At 31.9% G+C, this 10,993-nt stretch overlaps 1 pseudogene; it reads left to right on the forward strand.

Moving 5' to 3' along the window:
- The first annotated feature begins 10,291 nt into the window (after positions 1 to 10,291).
- LOC148203464 (inositol polyphosphate multikinase beta pseudogene) lies at positions 10,292 to 10,630 on the forward strand (annotated as a pseudogene).
- Positions 10,631 to 10,993: the final 363 nt, after the last annotated feature.

Genomic DNA, 10,993 nt, shown 5'->3' on the forward strand with positions numbered 1-10,993 from the left:
TTTGTTGGAATCTAGACTTAAAGAACTTTCCATCAAAACAAGAATTAACTCATTTGGAGTTTGGTGGAGAAAGTTATGAGCAAAACAACCAGAAAAGGTCAGAGGTGGTAGAAATATATAAAACGTTAACTTTAAGGAATTAACTGCACCTACTCAGATGTCCAAAAATTATAAATTAGTAGTCATTGGAAAGATTTTTTAGTCTACTTTCTAATAAAAAAAGAATCACATCATTTGGAGGTATGTGGAAAAATTTATGATTAAAATAGTCAACAAAGGTCAAAGTTGACAGCATGGGTTATGCACCTCACCTCAATTGGAGAAAACAACCTAAATGGACATTTTTATTTTGAAGAAATCAATGACCTAACCTCATTATTGGTGTAGAGAGCTCACCGAATAACATTGAACTCACTCACCCATCTCAAAAAAGGAAAAATTCAACAAAAATAGAGAATGGGGAGTAATGTTCATCTAGTTGGGGAGTACAGTTGAAGTTTCTGTACAAATTACCCTTTTTCCTCTGGTAATCGATTACAGGGGTCTTGTAATCGATCACCAGAGGAAAAAGGGTAATTTGTACACAAACTTCAACTGTACTCCCCAGGTAGATGAACACTGCTCCCCAAAGTCGTTTTTGTGTCCCTATAAGTAATCTTTTATATATTTTTTGCATGGATGACTCACCTTGCTCATCATTGATGGTATCAAGTGCATCAAAAAACAGTTTGGCCCACGCAATTGTAGATGAAACACATGTTGCTCGTCATTGATGGTGTCAAGTGTATCTAAACACAGTTTCTGCCCATTCAATTGTGGAGGAAAAAACTCCTATAGGTGTTTGAACCAAGGTAGTTCAAGTTCATGACAATTTTTGCACAACTGGTAGAGAAAGAACTTATTAACTTCCGCAATCAATTTGATCGACAACCATCTTCTTAGATTACATTTCATTGTATACTGTTATGTATCTTTTCATTTCAAAACTTGTTGTTTCATGAAATATCATTACGTTTTTTTATTAATGTATGTGCTTTTTAATATTGTTATAATTTTTCATTACTCAATACCCTTCACTATTTTGTTTATATTTGTTTAATATTGAAGTATTCCAACTTGAAGTGTTCCATTAATGATCCATCCATAAAACCTTCAAAAGATAGTCATAACGAATCCAAAATATTCCTGGGGAGTGCTTAAGCCACATCTGGGTAGCACTCTTCAACTTTCGGTGCAAAAGGAGATTTTCTACTGGTAAGCGATTACCAGCTCCCCGTAATCGATTACAACAACATCAGTTCTTTGTCAATGGTGCAGGAACTCACTTCTCAAGCCATAAACACCTTAACTTGGTCTTTCAATGATGACAAACAAACAACTGCAAAAATGGAGGAGGGAGAACACTGTTATGAAGAGAGAAGTTGAAATGAAATTCAAATCCCTAAAATGGAGAGAGAAGACAGTGATAAGGAGAGAAGATAGAGTTCAAAAACGAAGAGGGCAGTTTCGGAATCCAAACTTCAACCCATTCCAAATCAGATTTTAAATTAAAAAAACATTCAAATTCGACCAATTAAAACTTGACACGTGGCGTTTTCAAATTTTTTTCAAATTGGCGTTGTTAGAATATCGGGATCCAAAAATATAATAAAAATTCCATATCTCCTTATTTAATATTGAGAATATAAAATAAGTTTTCAAAACCAGCATTTCCGAAAGATATTTTCTAAATTCAAAAATACTTCCTGGAAAATTGTTCTAGAATGCAGTAATGCATGATTTAAACTTTATTTCACTTTACCTCAACGTCTTAGTGAAGTCCACCACTAATGAAAATGAAAGAGAAATGGAGAGTGAGTATGGATAAAAGCATTTGTTTGAATAAAATGAAAGTGTTTTTGCATAATGGATTTCGTGAAAGATATTTGCTGCAAAACGTTGGTGAGGAAGGAGGAGAATGAAGTGTTGGGTATGATGGAGGTGCAACAGTGTTGGTAGGAAAAAGAGATTGGAGAAGGGGATGCAGAATGTGAAGGAGGAACTACGTCACAAAGTTTAAGAGGAAAATTTAGGGTTGATTTTACTATTGACTTAAGGTAGAATGAATATTTTATAAACTAAAGGGTGCAGGAAGTAGAAGCTTGGAATGTGTTGTTGTTTCTGGTACTAGTTTGGGTTCTATGTCTTTTGGGTTTGTCGACACAAGCAAAAGTTTAATAGGCTTTTTGGTTCTTGCACGCTCTTAATAGTGAGAAAAAAGGCCTTTGACTCTTGGTTTAGAGATTACTCCCTCCACCACCGGAGGTTGCTCCCTCCACCTCCTCAACTTTTTTTATTTCCAAAATTGACTTTATTTAAATATTTATTTTTTAATTTTATGTATTTTAATCTAAAACCCTAATCTAATTTCACTCGCTTTCACTTTTCACTATCGCAACCCCTACACCCCCACACCACAAAAACTTCTCTTCTTCCTCTCTTCCTATTTCCCCTTTTCACTATCGCAACACCACACCCCCACACCCTCACAAAAACTTTATTTTTTCCTTTCACTCTCCTCCTCCTCCATTTTCGATGCTTTCATTGTCACCGAGTTGGTTTTAGAGATGGTTGGTTCGCGAACATGAGTGTGGTTCATGGTTGATTTCGCCCCAAAAATGCTGTTATATGTGCACTATTGTTTGAAAAACGTAGAAGAAGCCAAACGCGAAGGCCTAAACGGATATGGGAGATTCGTCCGACCTTCAACGAATTTTGATTTCCATCGACGAATGTCAAGATTCGTTGAAGGCCCAACGGATCTCGCATATCCGTTCAAGCCTTCGCGTTTGACTTCTTTTATTTTATTTTTCTCGTTTTAGTTTATTAATTTTATTCTTTTTGTAAAATTTTTTATGTGTATTATATAATTTTAGATTTTGAGTTATTTATTAATTTAATTATAATTATTTAATTTGTTTAAAATTTGTTCTGTATAAAAAAATCGTTCAAAGGTCAAACAGATCTTGATTTCCGTTGATGGATGTTAAGATCCGTTAAAGGCCAAACATATCTCTCATATTTGTTGATCTGCAGGGAAAAATGGGAATGAGAAAGTGCAGGGAGCAACATGTGGTGGTGGAGGGAATAACCTTACTTGGTATACCTCCTAACCTAACTCTTCCTCATTCTCATTCATGGTTGCTACCATAAACCTTGTGTTGCACCTCTACCATTGCTTGACATGTTGTTGCCGCACTGCCCCCTTCCCTTCTCCTTAAACCCTTCATTATTTTTTGCTGACACCTCATAGTCACCCCTAATATCATTTTTTTTTACTTTTCGGATTCATTATTTTAGAAACATACCATATTGGTCATCTTAAGAAAGGGACGATCCTATTCAGGAAAGATAACGATCGTTTCTGACTTTGAATTCTTTCTAAATATAAACAAGAAAATAAGATAAAGAAAGTGAAATTAGACAGGAATGAAATGATGCCATAATATAGCAGATTGATAAACCAAGGGAGATTTTCCATAAATATGTTAATCTTTCATAAGAATCGATGTTCTAAAATAAAAACCAAGAGAATCCTTTCTTTTGATAAGAATAAAATTCAATATATGACTAAAAGTGTTTACATTAGCTTTTGGTACCTCTCTCTCTCTCTCTCTCTCTCTCTATATATATATATATATATATATATATATATATATATATATATATATATATATATATATATATATATATATAAGTTTAAGAAAGCCTAGAAATCCTAAAAGAAAGTTTAAGCCCAGAAATATAAAAATATAAACTAATTTCTAAAAGAAAGTCCGAGGTCCAAAAATATAAAAACATAAACTAATTTCTAAAAGAAAGTCTAAAGCCGAAAAACATAGAAATGTAAACTAATTTTCCTAAGAATTATTCTTCGAGTAAACTCCAAGCCATGATTTTTACTCCTTCATGTCCTTTGAATGTCAAAGGCTTCTCCTCATGTTCTTTTTTATGGAGTCATGTGACAATACTTTATTATACCTTCCTTCTTGAAGCACAGTAGTCCTCAACATCGTACCATGCTTTATTTATTCTTAACAACATAAGGAAAGTGTTCAATAAATTCTACCATTTGAAAATTCATTCTCCTTATTAGAAGAAGCTTACTCCACCTTAAATTTCTCCTTATCCTTCCATGAAGTGGATGATTTCTTGAGTAGCTCCCCTTATGAATGATTTTTGAGGTAGCTCCCTTCTTAAATTTTTTTCTTTATCATCTCCTTCTTGGAGAAAATCCGACCACGAATTCTAAAAGATCCTACACAAAAAACGCAAACATAAGTCAAAAACACAAATTTAAAATAATCAAAAATAAAAATTCTACTAAAATGAGATCTAGATTCTGAAAGAGGCCAATATCTTATTATCAAAGATTTTGAAGGTCTTCCTCTAAGTTCAAATACCCACTTACACATATCATCAAACAATTTAAATTAAAGATGCAATGCTCAAATAAAGTCAAAAGAATATTGCCCAAATAAACACTCAAATTTTAAGTATGACTTTTTTTTGTCCTTAGGTTGCCTAGAGATGGACAATCAAGCTAACTCATGTACATATATATATATATATATATATCCAAATTCTCCTTGCCCATAGATTGGTTGGGAATGGAAAAACAACTCTAACTGATGTATAACTATTTCTAATTTTGTGTCCAAACAAAAAAAAGGCATGGACTATCCAATGTAATTGAAAAACAAGCTAATAGTATCAAACACATATTCATTGAATGTCAAGCTTCTGTCTTCCTTTTCTATCATATTTTCTTCCTTTTGTTATTGTCACTACTCCTTGATGAATAAATATTTCCTATGTAACATCATTCTTTCCTCTCCTTATTGTTGATGTCACTGTTTCTTGACGAACAATTCTTCCCTAGGAAACAAAACAAAATGAGATGAATTAGTATGTTCTTTCAATGACAAATCAAGATGTTTTTTTCTTTCTTTTTCCTTTTCTCTTTTTTTTCTCCTCCCTTTCTTTTACTTCTTTTTCTCTCTTTCCTTTCTCTTCTTTCTCTTTCTTTACTTCCACTTCTCTCTCTTTATTTTCTTTCTCTTCTCTTTCTCTATTTTCTTTTTTTTTCTTCTCTTTCTCTTTTTTCTTTTGCCTCCTTTTCTATAAGTGCTTAATTTTCTTTTACTCTCTTTATCTGTTGTTCTTGTCTTCTTTTCAACACATCTAACTTTTGCAACGTTCTTTTTTCCTCATCTTTAAAGTATATAATGTAGTTATTGAGGTTTGCATTGGTTATGAAAGTTGTGCTCTAATTAGAACACTAATGATTTTCATGGCCATAAACATTTAATGCATCTTAAAACACTTGTCCTATCTGTTAACAAAGATTTTTGTCATGCTTATGCCTTCTTCGCAGCTCAAATATTTTTCCATTTATATGTATTTTTTGTTATACGATTTCATTGACTTCTTTCTCCAAGACCATACAAACACTAGGTGTATATCTTTGTGCATCTCTCTTAGTACTTTCAATTCCTCTAACCAAATGATCCAATGAGGAGTGGAATAAGTAAAACCATATGTTAAATCACTTTCAAAAGGATGACTTTGTGGAAACATACTGCATTGCTCAAAATTGATAGATTATGCAAGCAAGGTTAGTAAAAAAAAAGGTTTAATTGCTTGTTTTGTCCCCAGTTTGGTTGCAATGTGTCAAGTTTGTCCACCTTTTTAAAAAAATTTCAATTACATCCAAACTTGGTTTAAAAGTGTCAGTTTCATCCAAACGTTGTAAAATTTGATTCAATAAAGTATCTTTCGTTAAATAGGCAGAAACAGTGTTAACTTTTTTTTGTCTCTTCTGTTTTTCTGTGCAATGCAGCCTCTTTATCAGTGTTTATAGCATAAAATGATTACTTTTCAAATAAATCACTTTACAACCACTTTGCACTATGTTTCACTCCATTTTTTATCAACCTAACTATTACGTTTACATATATACCTTTCTTTAAATAAAATACAATGTTTTAATAATATAAAAGGACAAAAACAATATATATATATATATATATATATATATATATATATATATATATATATATTATTGTGTAAATATATCTAAACAAAGTATATATTTTTTTTGTTAAAAGACCCGTGTTCAAAAGAATATTAAATTAATAAAATTTAAATAAGTTTGCAGCTTTCTCTCTTCTGATCTCTAAACACCTTTTAAAATAACATCTTTTAACATTTAATTTTCACCTTCAACTCTTACAGAACGTATTTAAAAAGTATCAATTATTATTTTTTATAAAACAATCCCTCCTTTTTTATTTCTCCTGCTTAAATTTATGTACATGTTTTTTGTAGTAACCTTTTAACTATGAAAAGAAAAGAAAATCAATTATTTCATATGAAATATTATCTTTTATCTTACCCTTTTAACTCTTTATCATTAAAACACAACTATTTATTTTATTCTGTTATTTTTTTATTTTTTTGTTTACTGTCGTTCTATCATTATTTATCTAAAGATTTAATGTGTCATTTTTTTGAATGACTTACAGTTGTCTTCTACGCTTTCAATTAGCTTTTATTTTCATCAAGTGAAAAAGGAAATAGTATAATATTTTACATTTATAATTTTAAAGAACTAAACAATTTATTATGTTTTATACAGCAGAATATTTCTCCATGCTAATTTTATAATTTTAATCATTTTAGACATTGAAAAAAAAAATATTTCGTAAAAATTTGCTCATCTCAGTTTACAGTGAAATTATTCATTATTACTTATGAACAAGTTATTATGAAATTGAATCTTAATTATTCGGATGAAATATTTCAATTACTAATAAATACAATTATTTAAATTAAAACAATCATAATTAATGTTGTTGAATTTCTTTTTCAGTCAACATTTACAAAAATTAAACAAACAATTGATAAATAATAACATTTGTGTTGATAGTAAAAAAAAACTCGCTATAGATATTAAAAAAATGAAAACTGCCAATTAACAATTCATAAAAATATTAACTTTTTTTAATAAGCTCTCGTATTTTCTCTCTTCGTCTATGTTTTATTTTTATTTATTAAAATTATTTAAATACTACTGAGTTTTACAAATTATATTTCTATTTAACTTTATTATAATATTTTTATTGTATTAATATTCTTTTGAAACTGGACGAAAAAAAAAACATATACTTTGGTTAGATATATTTACACAATAATATATATTGTTTTTGTCCTTTTATATTATTAAAATATTCTTTTTTATTTAAAGAATGGTATATATGTAAACGTAATAGTTACGTTGATGAAAATTGGTGTGGAACACATTGAAAAGTGGTTGCAAATGCTTTATTTGAAAAGTAATCATTTTATGTTATAAACACGGACAAAGAGGCTGTATTGTACAGTAAAAGAGAAAAAAAAAGTTAACATCGTTATTGCCTATTTAACGGAAGAGATTTGATTGAGACAAACTTTACTACGTTTGGACGAAATTGACACTTTTAAACCAAGTTTAGACGTAATTAAAACTTTTTTAAAAGGGTGGACGAACTTAACACACTACAACTGGGAACAAAACAAGCAATTAAACCTAAAAAAAATAACAATAATAGTTTTAAGTCCTCATCACTCTTTTAAGTGTTTCACTCAAATCCACTCGTATATCACTCAAATCCACTTGTATATCACACTTGTAGGCTTTTTCTCAATATACTCTTTTACCTTTTTCTACTCAAATTCCCCGTAGCACTTGGCAAGGAACTTCAATAGCTTAAACCAAAATTGACAATCAATATGAAAAACGTTACAAAATCTAAACTTCACTCAAGAGGTCAAAAATAAAGAGACTCTAGACAAAACTTTAAGATATTTTAAAATACACAAAACAATATAGCTAGAATAATTAGGACTACCAAAGAGAATTAATTTAAACAACATAAATACTCTAATAAAAGACTAAATTTCAATTAACAAATTAAACAAACCATAAACAATTAGTGCAAAAAGATAATTTGTGTTGAACTCTACAATTTTCCTTTTGCTTTTGGACCCTTCCTTTTCCTTTTCTTTTGTATTTGGATCCACTAATTTTTGTTAACGAATTTTGTAGTTCAAACACCAAAACTCATTTAAAGCAATGTAATTGCACTTATAATAATTAATTGGAACATAAAACATAAAAACATATAATTTCTAGGAATCAAATGCAAAAAATTTCAATTTAAAATGAAAAACATGACGAATAGAAAATATAGGCTTAATACGACTATTGGTTCCTATTTTTGTTAACTTTGTTCGATGTGGGACTCATTTTTTTTTAATGTTCAATGTAGTCCCTTATATAGTTATTTATGTTTAATTTGGTCCTTTTGGTTGACGACGTTTAAATCGTTAACGACACAGTGTCAAAGTCAACAATCAATAAATGATGTAACCTATTTTATCTGACGTGGCTGCCTCTCGTCATCTTCATCCTGACCATTTCATCATCTTCCATCTTTAACCTTTTAGAATCTAGGAACCCAGCCTTAGGGTCACGTAAGAGAGATTCTTCCCCAATCTCTTCTTTTCTCCAATTACCATAAGCAAAACCAAGAAGCTTCAAGCTTCTTTCCCTTCCTTTCTCGCGGATGAATTGGTCTTGGGCGCCATTTTTCTCTCGTGCAAAGTTCTTGCCTATGGAGGGTTTTCTTTTGCTTTTCTTCCTCTTCTCCTTCGCCGTTCTTGTTGGGGTTTTGTGCAGGTAGGGCGCGAACATGTGAGTGACAACGGTGCGCTACAAGAGACCCTAATGATGGTGTAATCGTGGAGGGGGAAAGTTGACCTGGTGTTCGCGGTGTGGTGGCCGTCGTTCATCAGCGCTCTCGCGACCACTAAGGTGGTGCATCTCATAGGGAATTTTGGTTTTCTTTTTGGGGTTTTATTTATCTTGTTTGCGAAATTGGAAATGGAGATTTAGGGTTTTTCGGGCTGGAGAATTTATGTTCTCAATCATTCAACGTTTGGGATTGAGGTTGATGGCTACATTTTGGGGTTGTCTCTGGGATTGAGAGTTAGGTTTTATATCTGATTATTGGTTTTTTTCTGGTTGCGAGAGTTGTGGCAAAGGAGGCGCAGATGGAGGTGGCTATGGATGTCACGGTGGTCGTTAATTCGATAAAAAACCCTAATATTAAGGTCATTAGATATCATAAAATAAGTTTCAAAAAACATAAATCCACCTCACTATGCCTTAAAGTGTCCACGTCAGCCAACATGTCATTCACTAATTTCTCATCTGGACATTTAGTCGTTAACGATTTAAACGTCGTTAACCAAAAGGACTAAATTGAACACAAATTACGATATAAGGGACTCAATTGAACATTCTAAAAAAATGAGTCCCACTTCGAACAAAGTTGATAAAAATAGGAACCAATAATGGTATTAAGCCAAAAATATACTAAAATGTTATTCAAGAATTTTAGAATAAGAATTCAAAACAAAATATTCAAAAAAAATTGTTTTTCTTCATATGATAGAAAAATAAGATATAAGATAACATAAGATCAAACATTCAAGAATTTTAGAGTTTTCTTTATATGATAGAAAAATAAGGGTTTAATGTCTCTGTAGGTTCTTATTTTGGTCCGGAATCTCAATTAGGTGCCTTTTTTTTAGCGTCTCAATTGGATCCTTGTTTTTGTAAAATTGGAGCAATTAAAGACCTGCCGGCAAATTGGACAAACGACCGTTTAATTGTGCGTTACGTGGCATGGTAGTATTTTCACTAATCACACGTGGAATTAAAAGGAGTTTTGAATTAAAAACATGAAAGCTATAAAATATTATTATTCCAACTTTTTTCTACAACCTAGTACCCTACCCTTCTAAAACCTAAATTACTTTATCTTACACATGGGGTCCACCCAATACTAAATAACAATTCCTTATTTCTCTTCTCAACAAATAATTTTAGCATTCTAATACACTCACGGTCCTGCACCTCTCTCCAACTCTCCTTCTTTCTAATTAAATTTCTTTTTCTCTCCGAAAGCCAAACCTATTCCCAAGTACTTCTCTCACATCTTGCTCCATTTAAACACAGACCCCTCCACACATCAATCCAATTTTGTTTTCTTCCCCAATCAGACCGAACTGATCAATGTTTCTACTTCTCCTCCTTCAATCTTTTTCTACTTCCCCAGACAGTATAATTAGTTTTGTTGATTTGTTGTATTGTGGTGGGTGTTTTCTTCCTCATACCTCTCTTATCTGTTTCAGAATTGTGAAAATGCTGAAGGTGCCGGAGCACCAGGTGGCGGGTCACATGACAAAGAACAACGTTCTGGGTCCGCTGGTGGACGATTTTGGAAAGTTCTACAAGCCACTGCAGGAACACAACAAGGGCTCCGCCGAGCTCTCCTTCTACACCTCCCTTGCCGTCCCACCCTCCATCCTTCCCTTCTTCCTGGCATTCCACGGCACCGCCGTCGTCCCCGTCTCGGACGACTCCAACCCTCACACCCACCTTCTCCTCCAAGACCTCATCGCCCTCTACACCAAACCCTCTGTCATGGACACAAAAACAAGGATCCAATTGAGACTCCAAACAAAAAGGGGACCTAATTGAGATTTCGGACCAAAATAAGAACTTACAGAGACATTAAACCAAAAATAAGATATTAGATAAGATAAGATCAAAACATTAAAGAATTTTAGGGTTTTCTTTATATAATAAAAAGATAAGATAGAGTAAGAAATTCAAATCAGAACCTTGCTTTAGACGCCAAAAGGATATGTGTATCTTAAGAAGATATCTAAACTAGAACATTGGTTTGAATACCACAATGATATGATCATATCCAGAAAAGATTATGATCGTTTTTGAGTTTGACTTTTGTATGAAATATAAACATGAAAATAAGATAAAGAAAGTAAAATTAAACAAGAATGAAATGATGTCATAATCTAACAGATTGATAAGTCAAAGAAG

The sequence above is a fragment of the Vigna umbellata genome, chromosome 2 (genome assembly GCF_029865625.1).
Source record: "Vigna umbellata cultivar VRB3 chromosome 2, Vumbellata_1.0, whole genome shotgun sequence".
NCBI lineage: Eukaryota > Viridiplantae > Streptophyta > Magnoliopsida > Fabales > Fabaceae > Vigna > Vigna umbellata.